This window comes from Crassostrea angulata, chromosome 4 (genome assembly GCF_025612915.1).
Source record: "Crassostrea angulata isolate pt1a10 chromosome 4, ASM2561291v2, whole genome shotgun sequence".
Lineage (NCBI taxonomy): Eukaryota > Metazoa > Mollusca > Bivalvia > Ostreida > Ostreidae > Magallana > Magallana angulata.
Genome location: NC_069114.1, coordinates 1,540,050 through 1,552,223, shown reverse-complemented (window position 1 = coordinate 1,552,223; position 12,174 = coordinate 1,540,050). Strand labels below are relative to the sequence as shown.

Sequence of the window (12,174 nt, the reverse complement as noted above, 5' to 3'; positions counted from 1 at the left end):
TAACATTTGGTATATATAAGGGTTTTTTCCGTAACTGCATCTTAAGCGAGTGCAAAAAAATGCCACCTTGGCGCTGTCATAATTATCCGGCACAGTGTTTCATGTTCTTTGCAATGAGAGAGAGAGAGAGAGAGAGAGAGAGAGAGAGAGAGAGAGAGAGAGAGAAAGGCCTAGGAGTAAATGAATAAAGTTAACTATACTTTTTCGCAAAAATGGGGTCTAACACAAAACCGGGCGAAACATGTTTATTAATTTTTTTAACAATCTCATTAAAATCAGATCCTTTGATCCGCCCACTTAGATCGCTACATTAGATCTATTGTAGCGATCTAAGTGAGCGGATCAAAGGATCTGATTTTAATCAGATTGTTTTTTTAAGGGAAAGAGAGAAAATTCACTCTTATTTTATAATTAATTAAACACAGATTAAAGAGAGATTGGCCACGAAACCAACATTTATTTTAAAGCTATACACGCTATAATTTGCGTCAATTTTGAATAAAGGGGAAAATGTATGTGTTTGATTACTAATAAAAGTTACCTTTATTCTGTTAATTATAATGCTCAATTCGATCACGCAACAAATATATCAAATATTAAACAATAAAACATTTATTTTCCTGCCAGGAAAGTAATGCCTCCTCGTGAATATCAATCTATCACGTGATATCGACAGCTAAATTTAGCCTATCATACCAAAACTGGTGAAGGGTCAACATCTTCATAATTGTGATAGTTTCACAAAGGAAAGAATATTTTCAGTAAAGCATAAATTTGTCCGATATACGAGTACAAAAAAATAAATAAAAATACAAGCCTGTGAGTAGATATGAATACTTCCTTTAAAAAAATGACGTAGACCTGTGTTTTTCCCCTATGTGCTATTTATAGATCCTATAAGTGTTAATGCAGAAGTAAGGGTATCGTGAATGACAAACGTATTTTACTCATTATACATCTATGTATTTCAAATTAGCAACTGTTAAGCATATTAAAAATCAAGTTGGATATTTAATTAGGCAAACAATAACGACCACCTAGTTCTCCGCGGACATGCGCAATGAGGTCGGTTTGCTCTTCCTTCATCAATATTCATGAAAAGGTATATTTTCCTGGCAGGAAAATAAACAATTAAAAATCTATATCTTTGTAACGAGATGGAATTCACCCTTGTAATTTACAGAATAAGGATAACTTTTATAAGTAGACAAACACATGCGTTTTCACTGTCATTCAAAATTGACGCAAATTATAGCGTGTATAGCTTTAAGATTAAAGTATCAGGAATTGTGTGTAGTTATTCAAGTTATTCGACTGAATTCAATCTACATCTACCAGAAATGAAAAAAATAGTAAATAGGTAACACCATGTGCGGATCTAGAAGGGGGCCTCGAAAATTTATCAAATTCAATTACAAAATTCCCCAAATTATGCTTCGGACCCCCCCCGCCAAAAAAAAATATAGCTGTAATGATTTTACTTCCGGATTGAAATGTATCCTGTGTTTAACCAATCATTTGCCTCCATTTTTGACCAATCAGTGATAATCAGTATACCCAATAGAAATGATGCATGATTAGACCAATCAGTGAGAACTTGCAGGGTATATATACAGCCACCCTATCATTCTTAGTCAGTCTTCTGCCGGTGAACGACTCGAACGGTCTTCTGGTGAATCTCTTCGGTTAGAGTTCTACAGAACAGGGATTTGAGCTGTGTCGGAAAGCAACAGAATTGTTAGCTAGACCACTCAGTTCTTAACCCTGCTTCTGTAACTAGTGTCTTAGTGACTTGATAGTGTCTTTGTGACTTCGATTGTGTCTTGGTGACTTTCGACTGACCGTGTATTGGTGAATTGATAGTGGTTGTGTAGCACAGTGGTAGCAAACAGAATTGTTTGTTTAAATCCACAGTCTACGGATAGTTGATTATAGGTTAATTTTGTATTTTGATTCTGGTTAGTTGTTCGACAATCAAATAGCCAAGGTAGGCCCAAGGAAAATCTTATTATTACTGCGTGTTCTATTGGCAGTTGAAATATTCGTTGCATTTGTTGATTTTTACTTGATTCTTAGGAAGGAAACCTAAGCGAACTCACGAATTATAAACTGATTATTTTATTTGTAACTTGAAAAACCGTTACAAATTTGGTGGCAGCGGTGTTTGTATATCAAGTAAAATCTCTTGTTTTATTTCAAACGTAGTGATCGCCGTGAAATAGATATGGAGTAAATTTCAGTTTATTAGATGTTTTTATGCTAGTGAAGTTAAGAGGTTGTATAATTTGTTGAATAAGGTCCATGTTATTGTTTCATTTTTATCGACGATTGTTTATGACATTTTATGGTGGCATTATCTAAAACGTGGCTATGACTAACATAGACGACATAGACAAAGAGATATCTTTTATTGAACAAAAACTTCAAGAGTTAAAAGATAAAAGTTTCAATATTCATAACGCTTGTGCTATAGATAAAGTTAACTCTGACACTCATGAGCCACAAACGAATAAAAAACCACGAGATTCGGGATTTGTGTCGGATTCTTCAGTTATAGACTATCACGGCGATGTAAAGCCTAAAACACGCCCTACTGCAAAAGTATCATGGCAAGATGAGTTGATGCCGGGTGCAAGGTCGCCTTATGACAAATACGACCAAGATCATTTTGCGTCAACCCCATTATCACAAAACGAACCAGAAAGTAACATTACACATCGCAGAAAATCTGGTCGGTTTAATGCAGTTGATGAAAATAAGAATACGAGAGACTTAGAAGATAAAAAGTGTCAGTCACATATCAAACCTGCAACATTTGATGGCACAGGATCCTGGTTGGATTATCGTTCACATTTTGATGCATGTGCCATGCTTAATAATTGGAATGAGCGAGAAAAGGGACTCTATTTAGCAGTTTCATTGAGAGGTCAGGCTCAGGGTGTTTTAGGAAATTTGCCTTACGCTCAGAAACACGATTATGCATTTTTAGTGATTGCCCTTGAAGAAAGATTCTCACCCTCAAATCAAAACGATCTCTATAGAACCCAATTGAGGGAACGCAAACAGAGAGCAGCAGAAACTTTGCCAGAGCTCGGACAGTCAATTAGAAGGCTAAATAACCTAGCTTATCCTACAGCTCCAGGAGATGTTAGAGAAACGTTGGCAAAGGAGCAATTCATAGATGCTCTTATAGACTCCGATATGAGGTTACGGGTAAAACAAGCAAGGCCATTAAACCTCAATGATGCGATTCGGCATGCTGTAGAATTAGAAGCATTTGTAAAATCAGATCGTAAAATGCTAGAAGCCGAGTCTCATTTAAGACCATTGCAAACAAATAAGTCTGAAAGTGTTCAAGTGACATCTACAGATTCTCCTTCAAATAAGCTTTTTGAAGAACTTAAGAACGAAATAGTAAACCTCCGACAAGAAGTTAATGCAATGAAGTCAAACATGTCTCAAAAGTCCACAAATATCAAAAAACAGAATCCTGTTGGCAACAGAAACTGTTATGTATGTGGATCAAAGTATCATTTACAGGCAGAGTGTCCACAGGGAAATGTTAATATTGCTAGATATGATAGAAGTTCTCGATCACAATCGTTTCAGAGACGAAACAATACCTATGGTAAAAGACGTCCTGTACAGAACTCATTTAAGAGCATCAGGTCTAGGTGTGCTCAAGTTGGGATTCATCAAAATGATCCCGAGTCTGGCATGTATGTAAAAACACTCGTACATAGTGTTAACACAAATTTGTTGGTTGACACAGGGGCCACACTGTCTGTGTTATCAAGTAGAGTATATGAAACCATCAAATCAAAACCTGTATTGTTTCACACTGATCAAGTAGTTTCATCAGCAAGTGGAACAAACCTTACAGTTTTAGGGAAAACATTGATAAACATCAATATGGGCGATACAACTTACACCCAGGAAGTTATTGTTACGGACTTATCTGTTGATGGGGTCATAGGATTGGATTTCATGAAAAAATACAAATGTACTGTTGATGTGCCAAATGGGTATTTCAATGTGCAGGACAAGTGCTACAAAGTTGAATTTGTTGGCAGGATAGGCTGTTTTAGAATAGCAGCCAAAGAAACAGTAGCGATACCTCCAAGAAGCGAAGTCGTTACTTATTGTTGTGTTATGGGGTTCCCTGAGAGCTATCAGAACAAAGAAATATTGGGCTTAGTGGAACCAGCTGAAAAATTTGTTAAATCTGGAAAAGCTTTAGTAGCAAGGTCAGTTGGCTACTTGAAAAATGGTGAGATCCCCGTGAGAATGATGAACCTTTCCGAAGACAACCAGATAATCTACCCTGGTACATTTATTGCCAATTTAAGTAATGTTGAATCAGTGATTGATTCCTCTCAACCTAAAGAAAAGGTATGTGACGATTTACCAACACATTTGCAGGACCTCTTTGCAAGGTCAACGGTGCATCTAAAAACAAAGGAAGTATATGCTTTAAAGAAATTTTTAATCGAATACGCTGAGGTATTTGCGAAATCAGACACAGATCTTGGACGCACATCAATAGTAAAACACACTATCGACACGCAAGATGCTAGACCTTTGAAGGAACCCCCTAGACGTGTTCCCTATCACTTGGAGAGTGAAATAAACAAGCAAATAGATGAAATGCTGAATAAAAACATAATAGAAAAGTCAGCAAGTCCCTGGGCTTCAGGAGTGGTTCTGGCAAAGAAAAAAGATGGATCATTGCGCTTCTGTGTGGACTACAGGCGATTAAATGCCACCACTGTCAAAGATGCATATCCACTGCCTAGAATTGATGACTCTTTAGACAGTCTTTCAGGTTCAAAGTGGTTTTCAACCCTTGATTTGTGTTCAGGTTACTGGCAGGTTAAAATGGACGACTCTGACAAACTGAAAACTGCCTTTGCAACAAAGAGGGGTTTATTTCACTTTAACGTAATGCCATTTGGCCTTTGCAACGCCCCGGCGACCTTTGAAAGGCTGATGGAGACAGTCTTGAGCGGTTTGCAATGGCAGATATGTTTAGTTTACCTTGATGACTTTATTGTTATTGGGAAAACATTTGAAAACATGTTAGACAATCTCAGACAAGTATTTGATAGGTTATTGTCATCAAATTTAAAACTAAAGGCGAAGAAATGTCATCTGTTTCACAAAACTGTACAGTTCCTTGGTCATGTAGTTTCTGAAAATGGGATCAGTACAGACCCATCTAAGATTTCAGCGGTAGAAGATTGGTCAATCCCCGTAAACCTTACTGAGGTAAAGAGTTTTTTGGGGCTCTGTAGCTATTACAGACGTTTCATACCAAACTTTGCTACAATAGCAAAACCCTTGAATAGACTGACGGAAAAGGGAACAAAATTTGTGTGGAACAAACCATGTCAAGATTCGTTTGATTCATTACGACGAGCACTCATCTCAGCACCAGTTCTTGCGCATCCTGATTTTTCAAAACCATTTATACTGGACACAGATGCGAGTGATGTGGCAATTGGAGCAGTTCTTTCCCAGGTACACAATGGTATGGAGAAGGTGATTGCATACGCTAGTCGAACATTGTCAAAAGCAGAACGCAAGTACTGCGTCACAAGGAAGGAACTTTTAGCTGTCGTCTACTTTACCAAATATTACAAACACTATCTGTATGGTAAAGAATTTCTAGTGAGAACAGATCACAGCTCTCTAAAGTGGCTATTGAACTGCAAAAATCCGGAGGGTCAACTTGCCAGATGGTTTGACAGTCTGAGTAATTTTCAAATTATCATTGAACATAGAGCGGGTACCAAGCATAAAAATGCAGACGCACTTAGCAGAATACCCTGTAGAAAAACGTGTTGCGCTGAAGAAAAGAGTATGGTGAATTCTATTTCATGCCCACCATCTAAAGATGATGATTCGTTGAAGGACAAACAAGCAGTTGACACTGATATAGCTCAGGTGTCAAAGTGGGTTGCTTCGGGCATAAAACCAAACTCTGAACAGCTATCTAGCTATAGTCAATTTGTTAAAGGCATTTGCGCACATTGGGATACTCTTGAGATTAGAGATGATGTTTTGTTTAGAAAGAAAACTTGCAAAAATGGGAAAGTTTTGTATCAGGCTGTGTTGCCATACAGTGAGCGCCGAACTGTGCTTAGTCAATTTCATGACGAACGAACTTCTGCTCATTTAGGTTTTAGAAAAACTTTAGAAAAGGTGAAATTAAAATTTTACTGGCCTGGATTGCAGAAAGACGTTAAACAGTACATTGCTGGTTGTGAGAAATGCCAACGACGCAAGGCACCAACAACGAATAAGAAGGCGCCAATGCAAGTTGTCACTTGCGGTACCCCCTTAGAACGTATCGCTACAGATATATTGGGTGAACTTCCAATGTCAAACAAAGGTAACCGATATATACTAGTTGTGTCGGACTACTTTACAAAATGGACGAAAAGTTTTCCAATGGCGAATATGGAGGCAGCAACTGTTGCTAAAATAATTGTGGAAGAAGTCATTACAAGATATGGGACACCCAGTGTGATCCATTCTGATCAGGGCGTTCAATTCGAAAGCCAATTGTTTTCAGAAATGTGTAGATTATTTAACATCAAGAAAACTCCTACAACCCCTTACCACCCTCAATCGGATGGTATGGTTGAGAGATTTAATAAAACTCTTGCCAATATGTTATCTGCATATGTTGATGAACATCACAATGACTGGGACGATCACCTTCCATACGTAATGATGGCCTACAGATCAGCTGTCCACGAAACTACATGCACGACACCAAACATGATGATGTTAGGTCGAGAAGTTGCTACACCTCTTGATATTGTTTATGAGATGCCATCATCCATGAAAAGAATTCCTCAAAACAGATGGGTTTGGGAACTGCAGGAAAAACTAGAAGAGGCCCATACCATCGTGAGAAAATTGATGAACGACAATATACAAAGGCAGAAATGGTACCACGACAGGAAACTCAATTGGCAATCATTTAATAAAGGCGATAAAGTTTATGTGTATTTTCCAAGGCGAAAAGCAGGAACATCGCCTAAGTTCTTTTCTTACTGGCAGGGTCCCTTTGAGGTGATTGAAAAATGTTCAAACGTAACATACAAAGTCAATTGTGGTGCCAGAGGAACACATCAGGTCATACATACTGATCGAATCCGACCAGTTGTGAAACAAATTTTGAGAGGTGAGCAAGATAAAGAAGTTACCTGTAATAAGCAAGAAGCAGCCGCTTCCAATCAGATTGACGACAAGAAACGTGACAGTGACATGACAACAAATAAAAGACGTACAAATCGACCAGCCTATCTTGATGACTACTGTTCATTTTAGTTCTATTCTTTGTAGATCATGCCTAAATTTAAGCTAACTCTCAGGGAAGAGTCTACAACGAAATGACCATTGTACTTCTGTTCAGACAGATTTCCCCAGGCACACCAGATGACTAAAACAGTTTTGACTATTACTAAAGATTACGAATATTTAGTAGGAGGCACCTTTAAACAATCACTATCATCATATCAGTTTTTAATAAATGTTTTCTGACACTTATGTTTTATTTTGGAATGCGAGGACGCATATTTTTTCGAAGGCGTGGGTAATGTAATGATTTTACTTCCGGATTGAAATGTATCCTGTGTTTAACCAATCATTTGCCTCCATTTTTGACCAATCAGTGATAATCAGTATACCCAATAGAAATGATGCATGATTAGACCAATCAGTGAGAACTTGCAGGGTATATATACAGCCACCCTATCATTCTTAGTCAGTCTTCTGCCGGTGAACGACTCGAACGGTCTTCTGGTGTATCTCTTCGGTTAGAGTTCTACAGAACAGGGATTTGAGCTGTGTCGGAAAGCAACAGAATTGTTAGCTAGACCACTCAGTTCTTAACCCTGCTTCTGTAACTAGTGTCTTAGTGACTTGATAGTGTCTTTGTGACTTCGATTGTGTCTTGGTGACTTTCGACTGACCGTGTATTGGTGAATTGATAGTGGTTGTGTAGCACAGTGGTAGCAAACAGAATTGTTTGTTTAAATCCACAGTCTACGGATAGTTGATTATAGGTTAATTTTGTATTTTGATTCTGGTTAGTTGTTCGACAATCAAATAGCCAAGGTAGGCCCAAGGAAAATCTTATTATTACTGCGTGTTCTATTGGCAGTTGAAATATTCGTTGCATTTGTTGATTTTTACTTGATTCTTAGGAAGGAAACCTAAGCGAACTCACGAATTATAAACTGATTATTTTATTTGTAACTTGAAAAACCGTTACATAGCCATCGCCCTCCCTAAAATGTTCTGGATCCGCACAAAAATACAAAGAAAAAGGGGGTCATTATTCATCCCTCCCTTTAATGTTATAATATATAGTAGATCGACTGTGAAAGTGGAATAAATTCACAAACAATCCCCCACTTTGTAATACAGGGGGCTCGTGTAGAGATTAAAAAGGGGTACCAAGGAAAAACAATATTTTTCCTCCGACCGAGCCGATATATCCACTATTTTAACGATTTTTTCTACACAAGCCCCTGTGGTAACTAAGCCCGTGATAACAACAAAAAACCAGGAAGAAAATTAGCGATCGCTAACCGCTGTGTTGGAATCAGGTTTGTGTATTTGTATTAACTCTCTGAAACATTTATCAATTTAAAATAGTTATCCCTACATAGATACACAGAGAACCTAGTAAGTCGCAAGAACGTGTGTTCGAACCCTTTGTATATTATATACATGTACATGTATAATAGAATATGTTCAAAACAACCAAATAATACTGTAAATTTAGGCCATTTACTGTCGTGTAAAGTTAGCAAAATGGATACGTATATGTTCTGATGAAAAAATGACAATAACAAACCGTCAACCATCTCAAAAATCCATAAAACGAACTAAAAATTCAAAGCAGACTAACACGGACCTCCAAAAAGATAGAGGTAGGATCAGGTGCCTAGGAGGAGTGAGCATTCTCTGCTGACCGGTCACACCCGCCGTGTGCTCTTTTTCGAAATCGGGGAAAAAACCCGGAAAAACCAGTTGACAATTAGGTGATTACTTATGGTCTAATAATTAGTATGAAAAACGTCAGTCAGAATGCTACCAAGTAGTGGAAGATTGTATTTGCTGACAAGGTCGTTGTATCGACCATAGACCTTTCTAAAAGATGACCTCAAACGAGGCTGTTGATAGTCCTGTTTTATCAACTTGTTTGTCAGTAGCTTGCCTCGCCTTAGAAACTGTTCATACGTAGAGCATGTCCTTGCATATCGAATTAACTGAGAGACAAAAACACCATATGCAGGTGATGAAGGTATATTGCTACATAAATAAGAACAGTTTACTATAGAAAAATTGAAGTCATCGCGTTCATCATAAAGTTTTGTTGTTAAGTTACCATCAATGTCCATTTCCAGTAATATATCCAAATATGAAACAGATGACGCAGACTCTGGTCTGATCTCTTGACTTCCACTGTCCAAATACCACGTCAATGCGTACAACCATTTATTATTACAGATCCATGCAGACAGCCAATTATATGTTTTCATGGGGAAAGGTTTAAGCAAACAGCGTTGCATTAAAGGGGCATGGTCACGATTTTGGACAACAATTATTTTTTCGATTTTAACGTTTACAAAGCTTCAGTGAGGCATTGTTAATAGGCAACCAAAATTTGAGTGTCATTTGTTGAGTTAAAAGCGAGTTACAGAGTTTATAATTCTTCGCTATGTAAACGAAGCTTTTGTTTACATTTTGAATGTTGAAGTGAAAATTCCAGCTTTAGACCTCAACTGAATGTGTTAATCGTATCGTTAGGAACTGTTTATTTATGCTTAAAATGAATATAAAGATAGACAAATCTGCTTGTAAAAGATTTTTTTTCTGGTATATTGAACCAATGTAAACAAAAACAGGGCACGAGCCTTGTTTACATGACGAAGAATTGTATGCCCTGTATCTTGCTTAAAACTCATCACCTGACACATAAATTTAATTTGACAATAAGAAATGCATTTTAAAGCATTGTAAATGATAAAAACAGAAAAATAAAATTTGACCAAAATCGTGACCATGCCCCTTTAACTTCTCAAAATATCGAAATATAAAAAAGTGTTTTTAATTTCAGGATTTCTAACAGCTATTAAGGAATCGTTTGACCATGGACCCTGAGTACAGCCTCCAGGATGTGGTACGGTGTCATCTCTGTGAGACCCCGGTCCCCCCTCTACACTGTGTCATTTGTAACATACATCTGTGTAAAGACTGTGAGGGGAAACATCTCTCTGATAAATCCAAACAACACAAAGTGGTGCCATTCAAATATCGGGGATCTTTTCCAAAATGTCAAAAACATTCCACAAAAATATGTGACCAATACTGTGAACAATGCAACATTCCTATTTGTGAACTCTGTGTTTTCTTAAAGGAACACCAAGCTCATAATGTAGTGGAAATTTTGGAAAGTTTAAAAAACAAAAAACAATTCATACAGAAAGTTTTACAAGATATAGAAAAAATCATTTATCCTAAATATCAAGAGATTGCATTTAATCTATCTGATCAAAAAGCTAACCTGAAAGAAAACTCCCAGAAATTGACAACAGCAATCAACAAACATGGAGAAGACTTGCACAGCAAAATAGACACCACTATCCAGAAACTGAAATTCGATCTCGATGAAAGGGACTCCAAACATCTGGCTGTCTTAAATAAACAAGAAGATGAAACCACACGTACCATTTCTGAAATCACACAGGCCATTGATGATCTGAAGAAGTTACTGGACTCCAATGATGTCAGCCGCGTCTCTGCCTACAAATCAAGGAATGCTGAATTCAGAAGATTGCCTCCTAAACTCACAGTGTCCTTACCAAGTTTTACCACTCAGAAGATCAACAAAAAACAGCTTTATCAACAGTTTGGTTCCCTGTCAGCATCATATATCAAAACAGAAGAACATGGCTACACAATAGATTCTCCCCCTGACAGACCGCTCATTGATGTACCACGGATCATTACAGAGATAAACACAGAGTATCCTTTAGGATTATGCAGTGTGTCATGTATGAGTGATAAAGATATTTGGACGTGTGGTAATGACAACAAGATGCGACTCTACAACCTGGATGGGGAACTAGTGACGTCAGTCCAAACCAGGTCAGGGAACGATCCATGGGACGTAGCAGTGACAAGGAGTGGGGATCTAGTTTATACTGATTACAGAGATAAAACTGTGAACATAGTGAAGAATACACAGATACAGACAGTGATCAGACTACGGGGGTGGATACCTCGCGGTGTCTGCAGTACCTCTTCTGGTGAACTCATGGTTGTCGTGGACAGTGATGATTATAAACACACAAAAGTTGTGTATTACTCTGGCTTCACAGAGAAACAAAGTATTCAGTATGTCATGACATAGGACAACCTCTCTATTCATCTGGAGGATATAAATACATCAGTGAGAACAGGAACCTAGATATCTGTGTGTCAGACCTTGGAGCCCGTGCAGTTGTGGTGGTCAATCAGGCCGGAAAACTCCGGTTTACCTACACTGGTAATCTCTTTACTACCAAGGGACCATTCAGTCCATTTGGCATTACAACAGACAGCCAAGGTTGGATACTGACATCAGACAGTGACAACAACCGTATCCACATCCTGGATCAGGACGGGAAGTTCCTCCGCTACATTGACAACTGTCATTTACAGAATCCATGGGGTTTATGTGTGGAAACCAAAGGCATTAACCTCTTTGTGGCTGAATATGACACAGGTAAAGTGAAGAAAATACAATATTACCTTGATTACATGTAAACAAACTGCTTGTATAAATATGAATAAATATGAACGAGGTGTTTCGTTTTAACACTGACATAAATCAGTATATATTATAGATCTACATTGTATGTGATAATTAACTGTAGATCTGTGTAGATTTGTAGGTATGAAGTAGACATTTTTCCTGTAATTGAAGATTGCTGTGTTTTAAACAAACTATGTTTACAGCTGTCATGTATAAACAAACAGAGTGTGATAAGATATCAATAGCATACAGAGTTGATTGATGTTCATCTTGTTACAAATTATGTCATTATGATACAGTTATTCTAATCATTGCTTTTATAGTTAATTTCTGAGGTATTGTTTAATATAATA

The 12,174-nt window shown here is 37.5% G+C and overlaps 1 pseudogene; it reads left to right on the top strand.

Annotated features, from left to right (window-relative positions):
* Nucleotides 1–10,164: 10,164 nt before the first annotated feature.
* On the top strand, nucleotides 10,165–11,879 carry LOC128179313 (uncharacterized; annotated as a pseudogene).
* Nucleotides 11,880–12,174: the final 295 nt, after the last annotated feature.